Source organism: Gossypium hirsutum, chromosome D02, assembly GCF_007990345.1.
Source record: "Gossypium hirsutum isolate 1008001.06 chromosome D02, Gossypium_hirsutum_v2.1, whole genome shotgun sequence".
Taxonomy (NCBI): domain Eukaryota; kingdom Viridiplantae; phylum Streptophyta; class Magnoliopsida; order Malvales; family Malvaceae; genus Gossypium; species Gossypium hirsutum.
The window spans coordinates 48,590,752-48,597,517 of NC_053438.1; positions in this window are offsets into that span (position 1 = coordinate 48,590,752).

A 6,766-nucleotide genomic window follows, 5' to 3' on the forward strand; every position below is an offset into this window, starting at 1 on the left:
TAAATCAGAATAATCAGCAGGATTACCAGACCATACCTCTTGTGGAATCTTTTTCTCAATGGCAACAGATGGAGATCGGTTGATCAAAAAACATGCAGTAAAGGCTACTATAGTCCAAAATGACTTCAGTAAATTAGCATTCAACAACATACATCGAACCTTCTCCATGATATTTCTATTCGTTAGTTTTGCAATGCCGTTTTATTGTGTAGTATGACAAACTGTCAAGTGTCTCACGATCCCTTCTGATTTACACAATTCGTTAAAAATCATCAGAACAAAAATCCAACCCATTATCAGCGTGAAGGTGTTTTATCTGTTTTCCTATTTGTTTCTCAACCATGGTTTTCCAAGACTTGAATGCTGAAAACACATTGCTTTTCTGCTTTAGGAAGAATGCCCAAACTTTACTGGAAAAATCATTAATAAAATTTCAGGAAGAAGAAACTATAGATGGTCCACAAAGATCAAAATGAATATAATTTAATGTTTCATTCGTGTTATGGATTCCTCTGGTGAATTAAACTCACTTTTGCTTCCCAAAAATGCAGTGCTCACAGAACTTCAACTTGTAAATCCCTTGCCCATCAAAAAGTCCTCTTTTGCACAATTCTGCCATGCCATTCTCACTCATATCCCCTAGACATATATGCCAAAGTCTAGTAACATCATCATCTGACAATGAAGACAAAGAGACGTCTGCATCACCAGTAATAGTAGAATATTGCAGAACATATAACTAGGCAATTTTTCTCTGCCCTTTTATCACAATGAGGGGACTTTTGGAAATTTTCAGAACCCCACTTTTAGTTGTATATTTGTGTCCTTTTGAACCAATATTACTCAAAGAAATCAAATTCCTCTTCAATTATGGTACATGTCGTACGCCACTAAGTGTTCTAACGACTCTATCGAACATCTTGATTTTGATTGTGCCAACACCTGCGATTTTACATGAAGTATTATTTCCCATCAAAATAACACCTTCAAACATTGTTTCATAAGTTGTAAACCAATCTCAATTGAGACTCATATGGAAGGTGCAGCCAAAATCAAGAATCGACTCCTCGCTCACTTTAGAATTGTTGGCAGAAGCAACTAGGAGTTCACGATTGATGTAGTCTTCTACAACATGAACTTCCCCAAATTTTTTTGGTTGTTTTCCCTTTTGATTCGCAGCCTCCCTTTTGATATTGTTTTGCAACTTATAGCACTCAGATTTAATGCGTCTTTTCTTCTTACAGAAGTTACAAGTTTTACCTTTGTTTGAAGATAGACCCTTAGATTTACTATGAGCATTTCGATCATCTGTCCTCCCATGATCATCATCGGTATTTCATTCTTGTCTCTCACAAACAGTGAAACCTTCTCCCCAAGAGTCAGATCTAACCACAAGATGTTTCATCTTGTCATATGAGGTCAAAGAAGCATAGACCTCATCAATTGTGAGAGATTTATGGCTATACAAAATTGTGTCGTTAAAGGTTAAATAAAATGGGGGCAACGAGCAAAGTAGATCAACCCTAAATCTTCTTTACCGTATTAAACCTCCATGACCTCCAAATCTGAGATAGTTTCTTTAAACACAGTTAAGTGTTCGTGCACAGATGCACCTTCTTCCAAACGATGAGCATAAAGACGTTGTTTCATATATAACTTACTAGTCATGGTTTTCAACATGCATAGCGGCTGCAGTTTCGCCCATAATGCAGTGGCGGTCTTCTCTTTCATCACATCCTACAAAATTTCGTTAGAAAAATGCAAATGTAGTTACGTAAAAGATTTTTGATCTTTACGCTTATTTTTTACCTCCTTCAACATCAAAGGCATCTTATCTATCCCTAGTAGGGCATCCTCCAAGTCCATCTGCGCAAGGACTATCTGCATCTTTATCTGTCACAATGCGAATCTAATGTTGTGATCCAACAGTAGAATTTCATACTTCAGTGATGCTATTATCGTGATTGATATAAAGAACCCGAAAAGCTTTGATACCAATTTGTAAAAATATAATATCGATAATGATAATGTATCGCAGAGAAAAGAAAGACAAATAAAACACAGAATTTTAAGTGGAATATCTTTCGGGAAAAACCACATATAGAGGAGAAGAAATTTCACTTCAAATTCGAATGATACAATTCACGTGTTGAGTGATTTTGAAGTGCAGTCATGCATGGTACTTATAATACATGCCAAAAATAGGAAAAACATAATGTTGGGAAAATAATAACATTGGAAGAGAAAAGCTTAATAACGTTAGAAAATCTGATTCTGTTGAAAAATCAACATTATTTGACTAAAATAGTAATAAAATAAAATAAAATGGAAAATGGAATGCTAAATCTGAGCTTAATATCAGGCGCAAGGAAAGAATCAACCCGTTTGAATTGAACTAAGCTTTTAAGCTTAATTCTCGCGTGTGCAAACCCATCCTTTTTTTTTTACTCTTATAAGTCCAATGTAAAACAATGCCATATAAACATCATCTTGAAAGGTTTCTTTAAAGGATGTCAAATTGTGTAATTCTTTGAAATACATATAACTTCCAACAATTTGCACATGATTCAAACAATTAGGAAAGAATTTTAATTGAGTATTTTGATACAATGTAATAATCCTAAAGTCTTTTGGACTATGAACCAAAACTTTTGACAAATAAAACATAATTTTCTAAATAATTGGCAAAACAAGTTTTTATGAACCAGTTATTTAGTATGTAAATTAACATTCTCATTTATCACATTATATCTATAATTCGTTCTTCAATGCGATTGTATGCTAATAAGCCATGTGCGCATCTAGTTTTCATGAGTGGTCTAGAGATAGGGGTGCTCATAGTTCAGTTAAAATCAAATTAATTGGCTAAACCGATCTAATTCAGTTAATCGGTCAATGGCTGAATTTAGTTCGGTCAAAGGTTGATTAATGATTTTTTGGAATTTTGATTATCAGTTAATTCAATTCGACACTAGGTAATTAATTGAATTAACCAATGGCTTAATGACAAATTTGGTCACTAACGTTTACATGCCTAATTGTATTTTTGAGCCTTTTTTGGCCATAAACCTTTGTTCTTTTTTTCAATTTTTTTTTGTAAAAATATAACGTCGATAATGGCAACGTACCGTGAAAGAAAGAAAGAAAAATAAAACACACAGAATTTTACGTGGAAACCCTTTCAAGAAAAATCATGGGCAAAAGAGAAGAAGATTCACTATGTTAGACTCAAATGATACAAGAGGAGAGACGATTACATCTATTTATAGGTTTGAAAACATTATTCTAATCAAAGTCAAATAGAAGTAATGCAGTAAGATTAAAACACCTTATTCTAATCAACATTAAATAGAGGAAGTAAACTTCTATATGAATTTTACTTGTGTAGCTTGTACTGTACTGCGAGGGCCTTATTGGGACCCCAGTCCAGTATTTTACTTATTGGGGATCTAAGATGGGCTGCGGCCTTTGCCCTCGTAGATCCCCCTATCTTGTCACTTGTATTTCAGTTTAACAAGAATTTGGGTCACACAACTTTTAATAGTTTTTTTAACAAATTTGATGAAAGAATCGTTAAAACAGTTAACGAGATGATGTAGAATTTCATATGTAGAATATTTTTAATGAGATGTAATTTATTACTTAGATAATCCAATAAAATAATTACATTTAAAAAATAATAAAATATATAAATATTTCATGAAGTTAAAAAAATAACTCTTAATTTAAAAATAATAACTCTTTTTGAAACCTCTCAGTAAAAAAACGTATGCATTCATTTTGAAACTTCATTTTAGATAATTACGTTTATTTTATTTAAATTAAGAGTTATTTTTTAAAATTTTATGTATGATTTATTTATTTTATTATTTTTTACATGTAATAATCTTATGGGGTTGCCTAAGTTATAAAGTACATCTCATTAAAAATATTCTACATCATCCTCGCGAATTTTTTTAATAGTACTTTCATCAACTTTGTTAGAAAAAACAGTTTGAAAAAAAAGAACAAAGGTTGATGGCCAAAAAAAGGCTAAAAAATACAATCAGGACCATTTTGACAAAACATATAAACCATAATAGCCAAATTTATCATTTAACCTTAATTAATTAACCGAAATAAATAATATATTATATATAATATATATAGCGCACCCCAATATATAAATAATTAAGCGTATATATGAAAACAATGGACTGCAAGTTTTTTTTACGTAACAAGCCAATAATGTCCCAAAAATAATAAAGAACAAACATTAAAATTAAACATTTAACGAAAAATTAAATTTAAAAGTGAAATTGAAACAGAAACAAACCCTAGCAGTCAAATTGATCTTCTTATTGCCGTTCTTTTTTTTCTTTTCTTTTGGCTTAGCCCTTATTTTCAACTCATTTTCAAGTTCAACTAAAGCTTCATCCTGCACCTGTAGTATCCCAACTCAACAACAACACTCTTTTCCTTTTCGTTTCGAGTTTCGACAATCAAACATATAAAATTTAATTATCTTTTGGATTCAAAGTATCTTTATTTTTATTTAAAATTTAATTATTAAAATGGCTGTAGTTTGTCATGCATAAGGTAGAATGTATGTAAATGTATGTAAATTTTAATCCATTTATATATTGTATATAAATGTATTTTAACCTATTGTATAATTTATATTCTTGTAGAATGTTCAGTTAATCAATATTTGTTGAGGGTAGTTTTACACCTCCTACTTCGACAGATTCTAAAAATCCGACAAGCGAAGCTTCAAGCCAAACAAAAGGGGGACTACTAGGAAAAGAAAAGTCATCCTTCTAAGGTCAGATGTTTGGTCTTACTTCACTAAGATTATTAATAGTAAGTGTGCAAGTAAGATAAATGTAATTATTGTGAAAAAAAATTTGTTGTGATAGGGAAAAAATGGAACGAGATCATTGAAATATCATATTGGTTCATGTAAGAAAATTTTTAACAATTTGTTTAAATAAAAAGCTTTTTAACCGGTTGAGTATCTCATTTTTAATATATATTTTAAAATAGGATTTTGTAAATTTTACCATATAAATCACAATTGAATTAAATTTTTATTTAATTTTAATCACAAAAATAACAAAATTTGGTTTATTTCTTGATGGGTAAACTATAACAATAGTGACTTTTGTTTGCCTTAGATTAAATTTTAATCACTTATGTTTGAAATGTTACGTTTTAGTCACTTACGTTATCGTTTTGTTACGAAGTGATCACTCTACCGTTAAACTCTGTTACCTCCCTAACGGCAGTCCTACGTGGCAGTCCAAATGGGTTTTAAATGCCAACTTGGATGTCTAGTTATTGGGATGAAATAAGTTTTTAATTAAATAAATTTAATTTGGGAAGCCACGTAGGACATTCAAGTTGGTATTTAAAATCCATTTGGACTGCCACAGAGGACTACTGTTAGGGAGGTAACAGAGCTTAACAGTAGAGTGACCACTTCGTAACAAAACAATAACGTAAGTGACTAAAACGTAACATTTCAAACATAAGTGATTAAAATGCAATTTGAGGCAAACAATAGTGACTATTTTTGTAGTTTACCCTTTATTGATTATATGTTATACTTTCTTTATAAAGATATAAACATTAAAGGTTCTTTTTGTTAGAAAATTTATTTAATAATTAAAATTTTAAAAAATATATTTTATTAATTATATATCTATATATTATCGCATTTGGATCTTTTAAAATTTTCTCCTTTATGAAAGCATAAATTAATTTAATTCATAACATTATATATTATTTAAAATAATTTTTTCATACATTTTACGAAACGTTAGCTAGTGAAATTTTATTTTATTATTAAAAAATGGGATATATTTTTAAAATAAAATTTTATTAAATTCTTTAAGCAAATAAATATTAATATTTTTAAACGAATTTTAACACGTATTATTGATTTTGTACCCAATTTAATTATCCAAAACAATTGAAATTTTAACCTTTCTATAAATTAATTTAAAATGTTTATATAAATATATTTTGCCAAAAAATTAGTATTTATACCACCAATTACTTAACTCTTTTTATGGTAATGGCATTGAAAACAATTTTTTTGTAATTTTTTAATCAACACGTATTTTTTTTATTTTTCATTTTAATACTCTTATTTAATTTACATTCATTATATATATATTACTTATTTTGTATTTAAAAATAAAATTTTATCTTATTATGTATTAATTTCATTCTCAGATTATCAATTAAATCTTAAATTAATTAATATATAAATTAAATAAATATATAATATAATTCAATTAGTACATACATCCAAATTCATGTATCATACATGTAAGAAAACTAATTTTTATATAAAATTAATAAAAATTTTGCATAGGGTAAAATTTAAACTTAAGACACTCAGCTTTATCATTTTAATCAAGGATAATTATTTAATACACAAGCGCTAGAATTTTTTTTAACTCCACAAGTAAGGTTAAATGACTTATAAGTATCCTTCATTAATATTGTAAAAAATAATATATATAAAAATGGGACATATGACAACCTGTTAACCTTGCTTGATAAGATGGATCATATGATAGCTAGGGATGATCATAACCTTAATCTTAAGTTTAAACCCAATTAAGTATATAATTCTATATTTAGAATACAATTGTGGGTAATAAATAATTAGAACGTAATGTTTAAAATTAATTAATAATAATATATGTAATATGTAAAGTATTAAATTTAATAAAATTAGATTAAATTTTAAATAAATACATCATATCAAGAATAC